Source organism: Nanorana parkeri, unplaced genomic scaffold, assembly GCF_000935625.1.
Source record: "Nanorana parkeri isolate BGI_ZX_2015 unplaced genomic scaffold, ASM93562v1 scaffold1084, whole genome shotgun sequence".
Taxonomy (NCBI): Eukaryota; Metazoa; Chordata; class Amphibia; order Anura; family Dicroglossidae; genus Nanorana; species Nanorana parkeri.
Genome location: NW_017307352.1, coordinates 526,819 through 549,036, shown reverse-complemented (window position 1 = coordinate 549,036; position 22,218 = coordinate 526,819). Strand labels below are relative to the sequence as shown.

General features: G+C 43.2%; 1 long non-coding RNA gene across 1 annotated transcript; it reads left to right on the top strand.

Annotated features, from left to right (window-relative positions):
* Positions 1–1,358: 1,358 nt before the first annotated feature.
* On the top strand, positions 1,359–18,459 carry LOC108796243. The gene is made up of 4 exons (XR_001941791.1): positions 1,359–1,369; positions 3,339–3,344; positions 14,455–14,535; positions 18,450–18,459. It is a non-coding gene; the product is annotated as an uncharacterized LOC108796243 (long non-coding RNA).
* The last annotated feature ends 3,759 nt before the right edge of the window (positions 18,460–22,218 follow it).

Below are 22,218 nucleotides of genomic sequence, written 5' to 3'. Positions count from 1 at the left end.
TCAGTTGGGCTACAAAAAATAATTATTTTATTTAATAACTTACTTTCACCTCTTCTGGCTGTTTTCTGGTGGGGGAGGCTGCAGAAAACCACCTTAGTGTGTGTGTGTCTATCTCAGACAGCGCGCCCGTGTAGTCAGGCGGCTGCTTGCTGGGTCCTCACGGCCGAGGCCCAGGGCTGCCCCCTGAAGTGCCTGCCAGCTTTTTTTTTATTCTCGGCTTCCTCCACAGTATCCGGAGGCCGGCGGACCCCCTCATCTCTGTGCCGAGAGTGTTGGATCATCCGGCGCAGAGATGAGGAGGGCCGCCGGCTGCCGGATACCAATGTGATTATCGGACACACCCGGCGCAGAGATGGGGGGGCCCGCTGGATACCGATCCGATGGTATTCGGCGGCCGGACACCGGCGGACCCCCCCATCTCTGCCCCGGGGCTGTGTTGGAATGGATACTGAGCCCCCCTGTAGGCTGAGGCCCCGATGCGGCTGCAACGGCGGTAGGTCCGCCCCTGATGGCGGTGGTAAGGCCATATCACTGCTTTAAAACCAGAGAAGAATTTAATTTCTTCCTTCAAAATTCTATACAGTGTTTCAGCTTCTTCTTAACACTTGTGTATATAAAACACATCTTCAGCATCGTTTGTAATATCCCCATTGTTTGTAATAAATATATAAGCAGACTATAGGCAGCTTACCTTATGAACTGTGTGAAACCGTTTATATCTTAAAAAGGATAAGAGGACCTTTGTGTACAACATTCCTTTTCAAATAGGCCCTTCAATACTACATGCATGCCACACGTGAAATCCACTGTTCCTACAGGCCAGCCTGTACATGAAATTTGGATGCACTAGCTGAAAGAAATACTCAGTGCTCACTAATACACAAAACAGGTGGTGCCTTGACAAAGAGAGTCAGGGATCAGAGGGACAAAGCCAGACTAAAAATCACTGGAAGGCCAGCTAAAACCTCGCCCACCTTAATCTAACTTAAAGTAATACTTCTATGCAGTTCCACCAGTATGCAAAACCACATACAGTACAGACAAACATTGTATGGCAGGTGGTAATATACTGCATTAGTAGTCACAGTTAAGAAAAAAATAGAATACGTGTACACAAAGTAACATCGATTCACGCTAATACTTTAAACTTTTCAGCTATTCTGACAAACCTGCCCAATTACACTAACAAATGTTGAAAGGCTGTCAAATAATTACCTTTCCTTTAGAAAATAGGACTTTTGTTCTCTTTGTCTCTACTGAAGGGACTTGGAGCACAGAAGTTTCAGGGCTGGCCTTGGTGCAACATGCCTCTTTAACACAATGTCACTCTCAAACAAATCACAAGACTTCTAATGTGCTCCTTATCTGCGTACAGGCTCCAGAAATAATTTGCATTCACTCCTATGTGTGCTGTACACAGCCCGTACCATACAACGCCTGTAACAATCTCATGGGCGGCTGGCGGCTTTTGTGATTCATGCACAGTTCTTATCCATTGTCTACCAAAAACATACAAAGAATTCTTCATTGTCTTCTGTCAAAATTCTGCACTGATGTCACCATCACATTTTTGGCCATTATACCCACACTTGTTCTTTTTATAGTATTATAATAGAAGCAATGGCAGTGAAAGCACAAGAGGCTGATTTTAACAAATAAACATTGTTTACTGCATTTGCCATAAGAACAGAGGGCAGGTACAAGAGTTTGCAGATTTAAAAACAATTATATAGCTTAAATAACGATAAATAGTGGTACATCTTATGTATTTTACAGACGCTGACAGTTACAACAAGTTAAAGCAAACCTGTCCTTTCCCAATGCAGAGCAAATATTCCTCTTAACTGTCCCTCATTTAGAACCAAATCCCTATCCTCCTCAATTGCCCCTCTTTTTGGTAGGATGTACAGATATCTATGCAAAGATACTATTTAACCACCAAAAGTGTTTGCTATTTTGAAAAACCACTATAAAGCAAAAGTAATGGTGAAAAAAAAAATCTGGGTTTAACCAATCATTTACGCATATACATTTTTTTTTCCGGTAATTTTTTTGGATTTTAACAAAAGTGATAACAAGAATACAAAGGTATCGAACAATAGAATATCAAATCACTCTATGGAGGGTTAAGTACAATGAGTAGATAATAATGTGGCGTACATATGCAAAGGAACATAGAATAAATCATTAGATATATTTATCAGTCAACTTAAATTTAAGCTACATAGTGTTATCTGTATTGATTAGGGGTCATGGGCAACAGATATCTATTAGTAAGGGGAAAAGGGGGGAGGAGAAGAAGGAGAGATGAGAGGGGGTGACGAAAAAGGAGAAAGAAGCTCTGAGAGTCAGGTCAGTCATTTATAAGGAGCAAACTGTTGCATTAAAGGTTTAATAAGCGGCGATAAAAGTTGGGAGGAAGAAATCCCAAATTTGATAGAATTTTGGCATTGAGTTGGATAACTTGGCTGAAAGTTTCTCATGAATGAGTGTCGAGTGAACACAAGTTTTGACTAGGGACGTCCCGATACAGGGCATTTTCAGGAGTACTTGTACTCCTGAAAATGCCCCGATACATAGAGCCGATACCGGCCCTTTAAATGTTGTTAAAATAGCTTCGGCCATTGACCCGCATAGCCCCTCCCCTGGAATACCTCTCTACCAAATGCAGCCTCCCTCTCCGCTCTGGCCTCTCCGGACGGAAGTGTGACAGCGTGGCAGGCGTTAAGTGTTCTGTGTGGACAGTCTCTTCTCCCTGCTGGTGCTGGCTACAGTGGTCTGTGTCCCTTTCACAGACCGCTGTAGCCGACACAAGAGGGGAGAAGAGACTATGGCTGTGACTCTGAAATCCCCCGCTGCCCCCCCCCCCTTGTACCTTAGCTGCTGCTGCTCCTCGGTCCTTTAGTGTCCCCTCCTTTCAACTTGATTAAACTGTTTCCTTTTGGTGATATATCTCAAAGTGTCAGATGTCCGTGCTCCTTATTTGTTTAATAATGCATTCACTAGACGTACACAGAAGCTTTTACTCTCAATGAAAGAAGAGAATGTCCGTTTTGTGTGTTCACGGGGGATGAGATGAGAGAAGCCGTAAATCTTGCCAACACACAGAACGGACCTTCCCTTCTTTCATTGAGAGTGAAAACTTCTGTGTACGTCACAGCTGACACTTTGAGATATATAACCAAAAGGAAACAGTTTCATCAAGTGGAAAAGGAATGGACACTTGTAACAATAGCCAGCCTGCTATTGGATATTTTAAATTGCAATAGCCAATAAGCAGGCTGGCTATTGTACCCGCCCATTGTCTGCTGTCAATCAGCAGAGAGGACCTGATGGAGAACTTTGTCTTCAATTCCCTCCTTTGCTGATTGATAGCAGGCAGTGGGTGGGTGCAATAGCCAGCCTGCTATTGGCTATTGCAATTTAAAATATCCAATAGCAGCCTTGCTATTGCTCCCAGCCACTGCCTGCTGTATTAACATTCAGCTGCCCCAGCAGCTGAATCCAGTGAAGTGGAAAGGTGACACTAGAGGTCTAAAAGACCCCAAATGTCCCCTCCAATGCATGCAGCCCTGGTGAGAAACTGCCCTAAAATCATTAGTCTGTATTGTTTAGAAAATATGTCACTGTAAGAAAAAGTATCGGTAATTGGTATCGGCAAGTACATGAGGGACAGTACTTGTACTTGGTCTTGAAAAAGTGGTATCGGGACATCCCTAGTTTTGACCATAGAAAAATTAAGCGAAGGGGAATTCCAGGAGCTCGCAATAGTAAGTTTAGCAGACGTAAAAATGTGGGTCATTAATGCAAATTGGTTTCTGGATAAGTTCTGTGGTTGTAGGTTAAGTAGAGCTTCGCTCGAGGACAGTGGGGTACTTTCGGATCAGTGAGGTAACATAAAGCTTAATCTGTAGGTATCGAAAGATTTCGGAGTTTGGGAAGTCTAATTTTTATTTCAGAATTGGAAAAGGGAGCACACCCGCGGAACTGAAGAGGACTCAAAAAAGTAAGGGTCCTTTTTAGGTCCATTTACGAAAAAGACTAGAAGATTCTATACCAGGAGGGAAGGCTGGATTTTGTAAAGGGGAAAGAAGGGGTAAGTGTGGAAAAATAAAGCCACTAGAAAATTTTAGCACCACATTTTGAGAAAATGCTTAGTTATCAGATTTTGCAATGTCAATCGGTCATGGGGAGGTAGCCATAGTAGGTTGTCCACACAATCAAAGGCCTTAAGGGCCACCCACAGTGGGGTTTCATTGATAGCAAGAAATTTGGTGAGAGGAGCTATTTGTGCTGCATGGTAATAATGGAGAATATTGGGGATTTCCAAACCACTGTGTAGTTTAGATTGGTATAAAGTATGTGCATATATACGGGGTCTTTGTTGGCCCATATCAGGCGCAACAGTTGACGTTGCAAAATGCCTGGTGTGTGAGACGGGATAGGGATTGGGAGAACCCTGAAATATTATAGAAGTTTAGGTAAGAAGGTCATTTTTATCGCAGCTATCTGTCTCAACCAGGATAGGGGATAAGATTTCCAAGCTGCTAATAAGGATGACAAGTTTCGGAGCAAGGTGGGATAGTGAGCCTGATAAAGGGAGGCATAAGAGGCTGTGATACAAATTCCTAATAAGTGGATGCTAGAGTTTAGGCAGGAGAAGGGGAATGAGGAGCGTAGATGATCAACAATTAGGGGAGCTTTACATTTGTCCAGATTCAAGTGGAGACCAGAGTGATCACCAACGCGTGGAAGGAGGGATGTCAAATTGGGTAAAGACACAAAGGGGTTTGTGAGGAAATAAAAGAATATCATGCAAACAGGCATTGATTTGCAATCAAGTGTAAAACAGTGACAATGCAACAAGAGTTATGGGCTAAACTCAGACCACATGACATGCACAATGAAGTAAAGTCCAAAACAAATCAAACAATGTGGTTCAAATAACGAATCAGACAATGTGATTCAATGTGTGCAAATGGCAAGGGCAGTCTTCCGAAAAAGGCTTCTTAGTGTGCAGGACAATCGACTCTTTCTAATCCTTTACCTCCACCCAGTGAGTGCACAAAAACGAAGGGGTGCTCACTGTTGTCACTGTTTTACACTTGATTGTTTTTCTAGCTCGTCACATTATTGTTTAAAGTATTTTGTATTATATTAGTTACAATTGCAGTGCCTAGTAGCTTTTTTGCACTTATTTTGTGTCATTACTGGCGCAGATCGATTTTGTCTATAGGTCTCTGAAAGATGACTAGTTAAAGGTCGGAGAAGTTGGGAGGGTGGATTTGTCTAGGGCGGAAGATATTGTTAGATTGGAGTCTCCGCAGATAATAAGTGAGCCCGATTGGTGATGCATAACTGTTTGAATTAGATGTCGGAAGAACGGGAGGGGATTAGAGTTAGGAGCGTAGTAGGTAACAAAGGTTACTTCTTGATCCAAAAGTTGTCCCACTAAAATAAGGTATCTCTTACCTGTGTCTGAGATCTCTCTGTTACATATAAATTGAGTGGAGCAGCAAAAGCCAATTAAAACCCCGCTTTTATTAAGAGGTGCACTGGCTAAAAATATTTGAGGCTAATGAGTGTCAAAGTATTTGGGAGATGAAGTATTAAAGTGAGTTTCTTGTAAGCATAAAATGTCTGCTTTGTGGGAGCGAAAGGAGCGAAATGCTAAGCGCCTTTTTTCTGTGGGGAATTGAATCACTTAACATCAAGGGATAGGATATTTAGGTCAGGCATAAAAGAGGAGTCAAAATACACTATATTGCCAAAAGTATTGGGACAGCCTTCCAAACCATTGGATTCAGGTGTGCCGAGAAATTTCCTTGCAACAAAATATTCCACGGTCAACTGTTAGTGGTAATATAACAAAGTGGAAGCAACTGGGAACAACAGCAACTCAGCCACGAAGTGGTAGTCCACGTAAAATGACAGAGCGGGGTCACCAGATGCTGAAGTGCACAGTGCGCAGAAGTCGCCAGCTGTCTGCTGAGTCAATAGCTACTGTATGTTCTAGACCTAGAAGGAAGCCTTCTATCAGTGAAAACCCCGCTAATAACGGTCTCTCAGTTCAATTCCGAGGCGATGAATATACAATCCGAAACAATAAGCAAATCCTTGCAAAAGGAAAATTGGATGAACAGCTATACAGACTCATCACACCAGACAAATAAGTCAAAACAGACACTCATACTCCACTCAGCAAATGTATCCATCTATGGCAGACTTCTAGGGCACCGAAACCCAGAAGGCATAAAAGATATTATAAAAAGAGAGTGTGCTGCCACAATAGTCATAGTTGATATTGACATTAATGTGAAATGAGAATTTAAATGGTTAATTTTCTTTAAGCCATGTGTTGTGAGTAGCATTGTACTAGTTCATGTGCTGCCATCTTGTGGTCATTCCCGTTATTGCACGTTTTTCTGTGTTCCCTCCCATCTGTGATGTATTTCCCCTTTCTTATTAGTACGAGCCACGAGTGTCATGGCTGACAGTAACATGACCACATGTTAATCTGCATTGCATGGTTGGAAACATTACTATCTCCGACCTTCAAATACTGTCTATTCATTCATCTGCTGTATCCTGTAGTCTGCTGTAACATACCTGCTGCAAACAATAAAGGACTTTCGTGGATGAAAAGGTATTTGGTGAGTTCAGCTATCTGATAATGATTGTCCGCAGTGATTATATCTGCTTATACAGGCCAGGCATAGAATTCTCAGCAAGGGATAAATCGCTAATACAACAATCGGAGTCAGAATAGAGAGGCTTATCGGAAGATATAACCGTACTGCCCTGCCAAATGCTCATGACATGCAATTGCTGTATGGAAGCAAAGGCCACACATACCCCACTTCTATCGGCCACTCAAAGAAAGACCATCTACCCCATGGAGCTCATATACAGTGACATGTGCAGACCAATGAAAACTCCCACATCAGGCGGGAACAGATATCTGCTGACTTTCATTGATGGCTATGTGGCTATTGTAAAGTCCAGCGGAGGGCGACCAAACTCATAAAGGGGATGGAGGACCAGAGCTATGAGACACGGCTACTGAATTTAAACATGTTTACGTTGGAAGTAGGGAGATTAGGGGGGGACATGATTTTCACGTACAAAATGTTCCATAGTTATAGCAACATTAGCAACAAACTCTTTGAGATTAATTCCGTAACAAAGACTAGAGGACACCACCTAAAACTGGTAGAAAAAAAATTCAAACACAAGGGGCGAAGGGGGTTCTTCTCAGTTTGCGCGGTTAGGGTCTGGAACTTACTGCCTCAAGCGGTAATTTCCTCAATTAATCTGGAATCATTCAAGAGGCTTTTGGATGACTTCCTGAGAGACCGAAATGCACAAGGGTACAGGTACTCTTAAGAATGAGAACACTCATGGACCTATACACACACACACACACACAACAGGTTGGACTTGATGGACTTATGTCTTTATTCAACCTCAAATACTATGTAACTATGCTATTCCAGGTATGCAACAACTTATCTGATAAAGCATTTGTAGCCATGTCCAGCAACAAATTCCAATGGAAACCAGGAATTATATGCACAGACAATGGAGGGAAAAATATCAGTAAGAAGGTGGAATCCTACCTGAAGAAACAAGGTATAGTACACCAGAGCACCACACCATACATCCCTGAACAAAAACGGTGTAGCAGAACGAAAAAATTGCTCTCTTATAGAAATGGCCAGTTAGATGCTGTCAGACGCCAACCGAGTACGATATTTTTTTTTGGTACTCGCCAATACCGAGTGCCGGTGCATTGTGCCCCCCGATTATGAGGAACTTGGGCAGCGGGTCATGATCCATCGTCCGTCCTCTCTATTGCCTGTGAAGACAGTGTTCTAGTGAAAGCACACTGGCTACAGAGGCTGCCTGGCTTCCTGACCAATCAGGAAGCCGGGCAGCGAGTCATGAGGTGCCGTCCAGCTTCCTGATTGGTCAGGAAGTCAGGCTGCCTAGCAACATGTGAAGCCAGCTTCCTATCCAATCAGGAAGCTGGGCAGGATGTCATGACCCACCTCCCGGCTTGACTTGTTCCTAGGCAGCCTGGCTTCCTGACCAATCAGGAAGCTACGAGGCGGATCATTAAGTGCTGCCCGGCTTCCTGATTGGTTAGGAAGCCAGGCTGCTTAGCAACACGTGAAGCCAGCTTCCTAGCCAATCAGGAAGCCGGGAGGCGGGTCATAACCCACCGCCCATCTTCCAGATTGGAAAGGAAGCCGCCTCCATGCTCCCTTGGCACTGCCGGTCCGAGGGAGATCTCCCTTTGACTGGCAGTTCCAGTATCAGAGGTAAGTATTGAAGCATCCCTAGTATCGGTATCGGTGCATCCCTAACTGCAACATACCTACAGAATGGACTACCATCAAAAGGCGTTAAAAGCACCTAATTTGAAATGTGGCATGGATCGAAGCCTAGCCTAGGCCACATCAGAGTGTTTTGATGTAAAGCTGACGCCTATATTCCCAACGAGAAGCAATCCAAATTGGAGAACACAGCCATAGAAGGTATTCTGGAGCGCTATAGTGAACCAAGTAAGGGATATAGAATCCTAAACCCAAAGACTGACAAAGTGACAATAAGTCGCAACGTTTATTTAGATGAGAACCTGAAACAATGATCTCGGGAGTGGTGAAGTGAATTTTCCCAGTGAACCAGCAAAGAAAGCTGAGCAAAGTGAAGCCTTACAGGAATCAGAACAAGAGGGGGAGCTCACAATGAATAATTCAAATTCCATGTTAAATTTTGCTGAACAACCTGAAATTAGACAATCCAAGCGAGCAACAAAGAGAATACCACCCTGTAAGCTGTCATATACTGCTAAGACACATAGCATACTCGAACCAACATCATAGGAAGACATAGAAAAATTACAAAAATGCAAAGCCATACAATGGAGACAGGCAACAGAATAAGAAATAAAATCACTCCAAGAAAATAAAACTTGGACACTCACAGAGCTTTCCCCCCATTCCCAGAACTATTGGAAGCAAATGGACTTTTAAGGTGAAATATCCACAAATACATGGCCAGATTAGTTGCCAAGGGATAGTCCCAGAAATCTGGAGAAGCCTACGATGAAACATTCACTCCTGTCGTAAAACACTCCACCATCGGAACACTCCTTAGCATTGCAGCCGGGAAGGGCATGCAAGTGAAACAGCTAGACGTTAAAACCGCTTTCGTATATGGAGACACTAAGGAAGATCTCTACATGGAACAACCACCAGGGTTTGAACAAGGACACAATCTTGTGTGTGAACTTCAAAAGAGCATCTACGGACTAAAGCAATGTGGAATGAGAAAGTGAATGAAATACTCACGAAAAAGGGGGATTCACAAGAAGCAAAGCAGGAATCAAGAGGACAGATGGATATGCATCCTAATTTATGTTGATGACATTATAACTTGTTTTGAAGAAGAAAGGGACTATAGTCAAATAGTTCACAAACTAAAACAAAACTTTGAAATGAAAGAGCTAGGAAACATCAGTCACTATCTGGGAATTCAAATAGAGAGAGAAGAAGATGGAAGATATCTTCTCAACCAAAGTCAGAAACATGCAAGATGCAAAGGAAGTAAAAATACTTATGGAACCTGGCTAAAAAAAGAGCAATGAAGCAGAAAACTTGCTACCCAACAATGACATGTACCGCAGAACAATCGGAAAGCTACTATACATTGCTACTGAGACAAGACCAGACAGAACGGCAGCAGTGGCATACTTGCTAGAAAAGTCGCAGCACCCTGTCAGAGTGACTGGAGCGCAGTAAAGAGGGCAATACAATACTTCAAAGGAACTATTCAGATGAAGCTACCACTGTCAGCAGTGTGAAATCCAAAACTAGTTAGATATGCGGATGCTGATTGGGCCGGAGACTGCACAGACCGCAAATCCACAGGTGGTTACATTTTCCAATATGGGGAAGGAACCATAAGTTGATCTAGCCAAAAGCAAACAACTGTTGCTGAATACATAGCAGCAGCACATGCTTGTCAAGAAGCAATATGGATTCGCTAGCTTTTAATGGACATCGGCGTAGACATGTCAGACTCAATCCCAATCTTTGAAGATAACCAGGTATGTATAAAGCTGACACAATCAGAAAGGGTCAACCCTAGAACCAAGCACATTGACGTGAAGTTTTATCTGCTAACGGACACTCAAGAACAAGACATTATCGACATACAATATTGCTCAAGAGAAGAAAGCCATTGCCAAAGGATTGTCACAGTTTTCTTCGAGAGAACGCATATGCTGTTGAGAAGGGGTGTTGGAGATGCAACAGCATACTTATTGTGTTGCTGACAGTGCTATGTTTTTTGAGCACTAGATGGTGCTGTGGTGCAAAGCTATTCTGCATGTTAGTTTTCTATTTATACTGTATGTTTCCTTTTTGATGCTGTATTCCTGTATACAGATGTAATGATGTTCTTATAAGCAAGTAAAACTTAATTTGGCATTCCTCAAGATCTCAGTGCTTCATCTAAATACATAACCAACAATATGAAGATTATTGTTTGTGTTTCTTGCTGTTCTGTGAAAACCTGTAGGACTAGCTGTCCTCTGTACTTGTCTCCAGCAGCCATTTTGGGGAAGCCTCGTGTTCTGATAGGACACAAATTCTCTCAGGATTTTGTAGGCCATTTTATGTTGGCTATGATATATAAACAGAGCCTAGCCACCATTTTGGGCAGTATATTTGTGGAAACAGAGAGGGACAGATGCCCAGCTTGTGAAGGGAAGCTAGGCCTTACACAGGGAGAGTGTTCCAGTGGACCCATGATGAGTGGGTCCAAAATCAATGGCACCGCCTAGCTCAAGCCAAACAAATGGTGCTGGGGAAGCATCAGGATTTAGCCGAGGGAAAGTACTGTTAAATTGTTGCCACTGAAACTAGAAGACAGGGTCTTGGTTTACAACCCCAAACACATTAGGGAAAACAAGCTGGAGCCCAAATGGGAGACCTAGCCATATTGGGTGAAACAGCAACCATTTCCTGGACGGCCTGTGTATGATGTTGTTTCAGAAAAGTCAGATGGGGCTTGCAAGAGACTGCACCGTAACCTTCTTTGCAGTCTTCACTGCTGATTTGCTATTAGCTAATCCCGTTCCTGTCTTTCCTTTATCAGCCAGATGGGACAGCAGCCATGAGATCTTCAACAGTGATTCTGCAGAGTGCTATCTGTCCCCTCTGCCACCAGTAGAGAACGTATCCCCAGCTGACAGGGCTACAGAGAACCAGGCTTCTGCTACTGGATGGGACCTGCCTGGAGGGGATCCTGATATGCCAGCTTCTTCCACTCCTGTTAAAAATGAGCCTCTTGTGTATGAAGTATCACCTGTTGATCCTGTTGTGGAAGAGGAACTGTGCCCGGTTTCCTCTGATGGAGATGGACAGTTGCAAGATCTGGAGACTCGCTTACTCAGGCGCAATACCAGGGGACTGAAACCTGTGAAGTATTCTACATATATTACTTGCTACAATGTAAAGTAGTGAGTGTACAGCTTGTATATCAGTGTACATTTGCTGTCCCCTCAAAATAACTCAACACACAGCCATTAATGTCTAAACTGTTGGCAACAAAAGGGAGTACACCCCTAAGTGAAAATATTTACAAAAATGTGTGAGGGGTGTACTCACTTCTGTGAGATACTGTGTGTATATATGCAGGATTTATATAGCGCCAACAGTTTGCGCAGCGCTTTACAATATAAGGAAGACATTACAATCACAAGACAATTCAAGACAAGAAGTTTAGGAGGGCCCTGCCCCTGAGGGCTTACAATCTAAAAGACTCTTCTGTACAGGGCCAGACCGGCCATAGGGAAAACCGGGCACTTGCCCGGTAGGCCGGGCCGAACACAATTAGCCTGATTGTGTTCGGGCTGGTCCGCTTTGCCCGATGGCCGACTATGAGCAGAGCCGGCACTACCACACAGTAGACACTAGAGGGCGCTGGTGGGGGAGGCCAGAAAAACACCTCCTCACCCAGCTCTCTCTACTCTTGTTCTGGCCGAGATATTTACATATAAACATTTTTGCATATCAATAAGCCATTACCCATTCATATGTAAATATCGCTGCTAATTCATATGCAAATCAATGACGCCGCCCCTCCCCCCGCCAAGGAAGAAAAAACTGCCTGAAGACTGCAAGAACAAGGTAAGTTTAAGCATGTGTATGGTGTATACGTTTGTTACATTGGCGCTCATTGTGAACACCGGGCACTTTCCCAGCATCTCCCCTCCCCCGCACCCTTCGGTGGCCAGCAGCTCCATGTAAACTCCTGCATACCGCATGTAATGGAATGTGATAGGATTACATGTGGTTAGAAAACACTCTCCCTGGATGCACAATCGATGCGTCCAGGGAGAGTGATTGATTCCTAACTGAATGTAAACATATCACATATCATTACATGCGGTGTGCAGGCTTTTACATGTAACTGCTGTCACCTGATCATTAAGTTAGGTGACAGCTGTCACTTGTAAATGCCAGATTAGGGATTTCTGCTGCAGTAAAACGCAAGTTTCTGATGCAGGAATCCCTAATCGCACCTAAATCTACAGATATGAATAGGGCCTTATTGTGAGTGTGTATTAGAGACCCTGCAGAGCCTACCAGAGATCCTTCACAGCCCACCTGAGACCCCGCAGAGCCCACCACAGACCCTGCAGAGCCTACCTGTGACCACAGCCGAGTGGGGTAAATTTAGTGTGGGGGGGGGGGGGGGGGGGGGGGTTTTCACTGCCACAATCCTCTCTGCAGCTCATCAGGAGTAAGGATGGGCTCAGGCGTGTTCGCAGCTCCACATGCCGAGCCCACCACGAAGCTGACAGCGTGCAGCGCCAATCACAGGCACTGAGACATTTCCTGATCTCTGCAGCTGCGGACTGGGAAAATGTGTCAGTACCAGGCGCTCGGCACCTGAAGCTGCGAACACGCATGAGCCCATCCTCAATCAGGAGGAGAAAAGCTCTATCGAAGTTCTATCGAAAGTTCTAACTTCTGAGATCTCTAATGACCTGACTTACTTAGAAGTAAGAAGTAAGAGGATTGGCCGAGAAGGCTGTACGCGGCACCCGCGGCATTTAAAAAATACACATACTACAGATTTTAATAAATATTAAAATGAACTAGGGTCAGACTAATCCAGGACATTATTAATTATATTTTATTAATTATTTATTATTTATTAATTATTAGGACATTATTAATCTAAATTGCCCCACTCAATATGGCCACCGCTTGCGCCCATATTGAGTGAGGCACTCAGATTAATAACATGCTGGACTAGTCTGGCCCCAGTTAATTTTAATACTTTATTGCTGTGTAGTATGTGTATAGCGAAATGCTGCAGGTGGCACATGTGCAGTAGAGCCTTCTCGGCCGAACCTCTTACTTCTAAGTAAGTCAGGTCGTTGGAGATCTTGAGGAGTTGGAGTTTTGACAGAACACTGGCTGCATTTCTGAAAGCCCGCTAAATAGTCGGGCTCCTCGGTGGGCACCTGCAACTTGTTGCTGAGTTAGAAGAAAATAGGTCACCAGCACTCCATAAGTTAAAATGAATGAGTCCTTTTAATGGACATTGATGTCACAGAAATCCAACATGAGCCGACGTTTCGGGGCCACACAGGGTCCCTTCTTCAAGGCAAGAGATGTGGATAGAAATTTCTGAATTGAGAAAGCTGGTTGGATGACTAGTGAAACGTCTTTAACCACTTGCCGTCCGCCCTAGCGTCGCCTATGGCCAATTTTGGGTATTATCGTTTTTTGAGGTTTCGCGCGCGCACGCAATTTTAAGGCTTGACATGTTTGGTGTCTTTTTACCCGACGTGACCCCGTCTTTTATATTTTACCAAAAAATTGGGTAATAATAAATGTAATTAATTACATATTAATTAATATGTAGCTAATTAATATAGGGGAAACAGGTTTTTTTAAAATTTCGGTAATTTTTCCTTAATATAGTAAAAAATAAAAACCCCAGTGGTGATTAAATACCACCAAAAGGCTCTATCTGTCCCTAAAAAATGGTATAAAATTAATTTCAGTACAGCGTTGCATGACGGAATAAATGTCATTCAAAGTACCGCAGCGCTGAATACTGAAAAATGGCCTGGATGGGAAGGGGGTTTAACACCGCGGATGTCAACTGGTTAAGTAAAATACAGCAAGTCCAGTTGCCTTGACTTATTTTTTACAGATATTCTCTATAGCAAGCTTCCTATATTGTTGCAAGGTTTGTGTATTGGATGTAGCAAGGCTTGTGTGTCAGCTGTAGCCCTCCGGTACTTACTAGTGGCCGGGCTGCCCCTCGATTGCGCTTCTTTGTTTGGCCCCGCCCCCTGTTGTGAGGGGTGGGGCCTGGCGGTGGTCCCAGTCCAGCCCTGCTTCTGTGTATTAATACCCGGAGCTCTCACCTGCACTTTCATCAGCCGGCTGGTGTAGGACTTGAAGTAAGACAGATACACTTTACTCATAGTCTCCACATACAGTACTTGTCCTTTTTATTACTTCATTGCTGTGCTGTATGTGTATATGCCAATGCCTTGGCTGACGCTCGAGCAGAACAAGTTTCTTGGGCAAACCTCTTAGTTGTAACAAAACCGTAAGTCAGGCGGTCGCAGAACTCGATAAGTTCTCAGTGTCGACAGATCACCGGCCCAAGAGGCTCCGTCGGCTAACGAAGGGAAGGGGGGAGGAGTCCGGTGAATTCACGGACATCGATGTCACTGGACTCCTCCAGTGACATGAGTCCGGTGGAGTCCGGTGACAGTATGTGACATGTGACAGTATGTGACATGGGGACCTTAGATTGTAGGCTTCTTGGACAAGCACTGATGTGAATGTGCAGTATGTAAAAGCACAGCGTCTCAGTATACCGCGAGCTGTAGCTCATGGTATCCTGAGCTTAGGGTGACGGGAGGACGCTAGTTTGTGTCCTCCCGTTACCCTTAGGAGAACTATGGGGGAAAACACTAACCCCATAGTTCTCCTTTAACAAACTGAGCCTGACATGAATGGGTTGAGCCTGACAATCTCTGCATTGGGACCATCAGAGATGCAATTAGACATGTGCGATGCGTTTTGGAAAAATTTGGACTCATTTTTGGAAATTCGTACATTCGAATGCATATGAATTTCTGAATAACAAAAATAACGAATGCAAACGATTACGAATTTCCGATAACAAAAGTCATGTTTTTTCACTTAGCTGTAACGAAAAGTCGTACATACTATCGCTAACGAAATTAGCGAAAATTTGGATTTCGTCTGATTTCCGAAACAAATTGACCTTTCGGCCCGAATCCTGAAAAATTTAATAACGCTAAATCCGATTGAACACAAAAAAATTTTTTTTGCCTGCGCACATGTCTAGATGCAATAGCCTGATTATATTTGTAGTCTGAATTCTGAACACATATTTTTCTTAACGTAACACTCTCTGTAACAGATCTCGATACAGGTTTTTATACAGCTGTCTAATGCCGAGCTTATCTTTTTGGCAGAGGGTAGATTCATAACAGAATGTAGGCGGCACCTCCTAAAGCACACTCAAGTTAACAGATAGCCTGGGTGGGTATTATTTACTGAGTGATAACTATACTGATTTCACACTGTAATATCGGCAAATTCTGACTAAGGTTGGATACTGCAAAGGTGTGAACAGGTAAAGGAACTAGAAATATTTAATATTCCTTAGCTATGCATGTTCAAGAAATGAGGACAGATTTGATATTTGTATGTATGTTAATGTTTTAGGAACCTTGTTACCATGTTCTGATATATACCTGTGTATATGTGTATATATGTATATTTCCTGGCACCTACATGGCAGCATAACTATGATTGAAGCTCTGCCCACCTTCAACCCCCAGGACCAGTAAGTCTATAAATTAAGTTACCTTACCCTGGGTCCCTTCTTTTCTCTTTTGTCCTCAAGACCTGAAGGATCAAGTTGATCTCTTACATAACCTTGACAAGGTTAGGCCACCCAGGTTGAGGCTCCCCTGGGTGAAGTTCGCACTCATGAGCTGATAAATGCGCCGGGTTCTAGTGCACACATGAGGGTCCTTGGGTGCAGCCTAATCTTTCACATGCACAGTGCAGCCTAATCTTTCGCCGGTTATCTTTCTTGCTGGCACTCAGTTTCCAGGATGGCCAGGGGTTTGGGGGAGGAGCTTTTTTTTATGATGCCCAATATTACTCAGAAGCTGCTAAGGACTCTGGGCAGCATAAAGAGGAAGTTATTGGTCTGATTAAGCAAGTAGTTCAAGACTCGCTTAAATAATTTTCTGCAAGTTGGGACAAGCACTGGCTTTGGGTACACCAGTGCCTTTTTCTGATCAGAATGCACTAGGACGTTTATCAGAAGAGGTGGAGGCACAGGAAGATTCATCACCAGCAGTTTTTTATTTTGGCCTAATAGAGCCTTTTGTGGCGACTGTCAAGCAAGCTATTCAGTGGGAGGAACAGGTAGATGCCCCAGGAAAAAAGGGTAAACATTTTCCCCAACTAAAAAAAGAAACGAGTAGGCTTTCTGCTTATTGAGGGGATCAAGGACCTGGTGCTGGAAGAATGGAAAAAGTGGATAAGCGTATGTCCTTTCAGAACAGGGTGTCCAAGCTCTACCCTCTTTTGAAGTCAGATGTGGCCTTATTTGATTCCTTCCCAACTGTAGATGCCTCAGTTATGAGATTAGCCAGGAACACTACTCTACCTTTGGAAGATGCAAGCTCCTTCTGTGATGTCTTAGATCAACGTATAGACCTTGACTTGAAGAAGTCTTACTTGGCTGCTGGGGCTGCCTGTAGGCCGATGGTGGCCTTAACTTCGGTGTCTAGAGCTATGAGGGTTTGGACAGAAAATTTGGAGTCAGCCTTGAAGAGAGGCATGTCACCAGAAGACATTATACCAACATTGGCTGAACTAAAGTTGTCCTCAGATTTTATGGCAGAGGCTTCAATTGATACCATTCGTTGTTCTGCTCAATCCATGTTGTATTCCATCACTGCAAAGAGGGCGTTGTGGCTTAAGCCTTGGGCAGCTGACCCAACCTCGAAGCAGACATGATGTTGCAATCCCTTTTATGGCAAAGCTCTCTCTGGGGAAAAATTGGATACAACAATCAGCAGACTCACAGGGGGTAAGAGTGGCCTTATACTTCAAGACAGGTACAGAATAATAAAGTTTTTCTCCAGAATCTCCTTTCCTCAGAGAAGCAAGGACATGAGGACTTACCAGCTGGGGAAGGAATTTAAACGTAATTGGAAAGGTTCCCAAGTGACCTTCCTGGATGGGCAACCCACTCAAATCTGCAGGGTAAGTGCTCATCTAGCAGCCTTCCAGTGGACTTGGGCGGAACACATCAGCTATCAGTGGATGCTCTCAACCGTCTCCGCCAGCCATTTTTGGATTTTCATAAATCGACCTCCAAGTTCTTTCCATGCAGTGACAAAAGTTACAAAGAGTTCTCAGAAGGCAAAACTCTACTAATGCAGGGTACAGTTGTTCCAGTACCTTGACCTAAAGAAATTAAATCGTTCAATTTACCTTCAAAATTTCAAGAAGGAATAATTGAATTCAGTTTTGGCAGTACAGCCAAAGCATCGGATGGTGTCAAAATACACCTACACATTCCCTTTCGAGCAGACTTTCAACAATTTCTCAGGTTTGGATAGAAGTTTGCGGAAGTGCACTTTCAAGTTCAGAGTCTGCCATTCGGCCTTTCAACCTCCCCTTGGACATTTACAAAGGTCCTCATAGCAGTCTTAGCTCCACTAAGACTTTGACGGTTTTTAATTTTGCATTATCTGGACGATATCCTTTTGTTAGCCCATAATAAAGACATGATTTTGGTACATCTGAGTATAGTGCTGAAACCTTTGACCGATTTTGGCTGGCTAGTGAACTGGACAAAGAGTCAGTTAGTCCCGACTCAAGAGATAGTGTATTTGGGCACATTATTCAACACGGTCAAGTGCACGGTTTCTCTGCCATCAGAAAAGAAACAAATTGTGAAGAGTCGGGTGGCCATGGGTCTAGCAAGCAGGTCCTTATCAGCCACTGAATGCCTCTGAATAATCAGAACCTTAGCCTCCTGCATTTCAATGGTACAGTGGGCAAAGTGGCAGTTGAGGCCTTTCCAGCTCAGTTTTGTCCGGCATTGGAGATCCTTATCTCTGACACAAGCTATAGTGATCAAGGAACAAATTAAGCAGAGCCTTTGGTGGTGGACTGGGGACTGCAATCTGTTAGGGGGTTGCGCAATGGGTCCCATCTCCTGGACCATTGTTACTTCAGATGCAAGTCATCTAGGTTGGAACGTGCATTCTGGGGAGACGATGGTCCAGGGCAGGTGGGGTTTCAGTGCCGAACACATAGTGTCCAACATTCTAGAGCTTTGAGCAGCCTGGATGGCTCTGAAAAATTTGGCTCTCCTGCACAAAGTGACTCCTATACCATCTTGTGCGGAGCTAAACCTGCTCAAGGCTGCATGCAGTCCAGGACTGAAAAATACACAGGCAGAACATCTCTCAAGGAATTTTGTCGACAGCAATCAATGGGCGCTATACGATCACCTATTCGAGTTTGTATGCAGGGAATGGGGGAAACCTCAGACAGACCTATTTGCATCTCCAGCGAATACGAGGCTTCCAAAATTCTTCTCCAGGTTCACATGCAAGAAGGCGCTTAGGATTGATGCTCTAACTCCATCATGGAACTTCAGCCTTGGATATGCGTACCCTCCAACGCCGCTACAGTTGAGATTTCTGCAGTGCCTAGTAAGGGAAGATGTAACAATACTGACAGTGATTCAGTATGTTTAGAATGCCTAAACATTTGTAATTGCAACAATTTTCTGCGAGAAGTGGTGCATTACCTGACATAAATGCAGGGGTGCCAATATTTTTGGCCATGACTGTATATTTATTTCTTTTAGTCCATTGAGGGACACAGGAAGTCATAAACCTCTGGATTATACTGCCACCTACAGGAGGATTTTTGTAGACCAGCCCTGGAATGACCGCCCTTACTACCAGCATGCCTCAGTTTAGTATCAAAGCAGTACCAAGAGCACGGTTACAAACACAGAGCAATGGAACCTGTTTCATTGAAAGAACTTCAAATAAAGGATTTTATGATGAGCACTAACATTCTGTTTCTTTATCTTTCATTAGGAGACACAGGATCAGTAGTTATTTAGTAGTTATTCTGATACCAAGCCTTCAGCAGGTTTTAAGACTAGCAAACAAAAAAAATCCCATTAATCCAGCCCCTGTATAACCCTGCCTCTAACAGTATTGGATGGAGTTTTTTTTTTCTAGTGTCCTAGGAGGTTGGATGGTTCTTCTTCAGCTCAGCGGAGGAAATCTATCAATATTTTTCCTCTTTTTCCTATTCTATTAACATTCTTGGTACTTCAAGTATGATTTTTATCTTTAATCAAGGGTTTTATTAAGCTGATTGGGCTGGTCTCTACATAGCAGCTTTTTAGTTTGACTAGTCCTTGGTGCTGCCTTGGAGGCCATAGTCGTGCCCTGTTAGACTGAAGATTGCAGGCCGGCCTGAAATTTGACTTTCGGGCACCGGGTTCTGCCAGTGGTGTATTTCAGACCTTAGTATCCTGTGTTAGCTGCAGAACGATTTTATGCATTAATACACCCTCTGGTGTAACCTATTCTCAGATGGCTCTCTGAGAAGTGAGACCACTAAAAGTTGCAGTTTATCAATAAGTTCTGCATTATGGCTTCTTCCAGACCTGTGTGTACTGTGTCAATTAGCCACAGAGCAGTCTTAGAGCAAGTGGTACAGCCACTGATGTAACCCAGTCTCTGTTTACTGCCTATGCAAGTATTTCTCTATAAAAACTGGCTACGTAGTCTGATATGCGGCATTTGAGCAATGAGCTCTGCATTATGGCATTTACAGTCCTGTGTATACTGTGTTAGTTACCCATGGAGCAGTGCCACAGCTACGGGGGTAACTCAGACAATTTACTTCCTGTGCAAGCATGCCTCTTTAACAAATTGTCTACATAGCCTGATATGGGTCATTTGAGCACTGAGCTCTGCATTATGGTGTTTACAGTCCTGTGTATACTGTGTAAAATAGCTGCAGAATGCTCTCTAGTTCAAACCGTGGTTTAGGTTCTGGCTATGTCTTCCAGGGTATGTAAGCCTTTAGATGTGGAGATAAAATTTAGAAGTAACTGGTAGGATGCCTTCATCCCTCGCTAGACATTATAGGGTCTATTCACAAAAGGGTGAAGAGTTTGGAGAAGGCAGGAGAAGTGAACAATCTAGGCCAAAATAGCTGATTTGGAACAATTATCCAATTCAGCTCACTTTCCAGTTTAGCTATGTTGTCCCAGATTGTTCACTTCTCCTGCCTTCTCCAAACGCTTCACCCTTTAGTGAATAGACCCCTATGTTTTGATAATTGAAAGTCCAGGGGTGAAGTGGGGAATCAGAGATTATAATCCACTCCACTGCTGTTTGTGTATGCAGTGATGAAGTCATACTACTAGTTCCTTGTAGAATTATCTTTGATACAAATATCAGTAGTTGGTGTATCTAATGGGGTTTAATGATAAACAGAAGTTTATCTTCATATATTGTGGTCTGGACTAATAGAAATTAAAATGTTGAGTATGTTTTATTATGATAATGTAAGTAGACAATACCTTATGTGTATCTATGTATTCATGAGTACCATTGTCCATTGTTGTGTATGATCTCTATTTATGCATCTAAAGGATTAACCTGTTGCATCAGGTAATGGGTCTACTGCCATAACAAAGACCTTCCCCAAATCCTCTGTTCTGAAACAGTGTCGGGTACTCCTAGAATGAGATCCTAATAGGTTGGACTTGATGGACTAATGTCTTTATTCAACCTCAAATACTATGTAACTATGTAACTATATGACTCTTTAAAAGACTGGAACTTCCTTTACAGTTATAGTTTCCTCTGGATTATTTCAAAAGGAATTTCTTCTCCCAACCCTTTCTCTCTATTCCTTCACTTTAATGGGCATCTTATCACTATAGTTGATGGAGCCTTTACTTTTAGGAACTTCACTGGTAAAAAGTTAGACTCTTTATTTAAATCCCAGTTTGAAGTAACTGAAACAACTCTCTGGCCTCTTCTGATAGCAAGTTTACTTTGTAATTCCATGTCTCATTGGATGACACCTTTTAAAAGGAACTTCTGTGACTCAGAGCAAAATCCCCAGTCCTTGCCATTTGCCAATCAGTTGTCTAAAGCTCTGAACCTTAGTTATTATGGCCCTTTACAGGAATTTTGAGTTGGTGGCTCACATGGCAGTAATGTCTGTCTATATGCGTAGAGCACTATGACATCTTGAAAAAGTCTGCATGTAAACGGGTGAAATGTGTCGGTGGTGGACCAACCTTACAGTTTTCTGTTGCTGCACCCTACAATCTCATACTATCACTGTAAGACTGGTTCTAGGACAGTTTGCATGTCAGAAGTATTGTGTGGGACACTGAGAGCTGGAGTTTAAGCAAATAAATACTTTTAATTAGCGGAGGACACTATTGGACAGTGAGATACCAGGTAGAATCCCCTCTTTTTTTAACAACACTCTGTAAACATCTGGGAACTGAGGGGACCAGTTGCTGGAGGTTTGGGAGAGGAATGACCCATTCTTGCCTGATATAGGATTCTAAATGCTCAACAGTCATGGGTCTTCTTTGTCGTACTTTTCGTTTCAAGATGCACCAAATATTTTCTTTTTTATGAAATACATTTTTATTGGATATTTTAAAAAAAGGGGATTTTACAGTACAAAGAAGATAAGTGGTATTATGATAGGAGAGCCAACATAAAATGTACAGTTATAGGCAATACAGATTATGACAAAGACATATCATGGGCCTTGAAGAAAAAAAATTTCTATCATTGTCAAAGGCATCAACGTTTACAATCATCAAGACGTCCCCTAGAATCCTTAGATTCAAGAAACATTAGTGCAGCGGTTCTCAACGTGTCGGTGGGTGACCCCGTCGGGGGTCGATTGGCGATTTGCCAGGGGTCGCCCAGGAGTCTGCCGCTATTAGATGGCGGCTCCCGGCCGCCCGGGAGAGAAACACTTTCTTACGGAAAGATTTACTTTACTCGATCGAGCAGAGTAAACCTTTCCCTGCGATCGT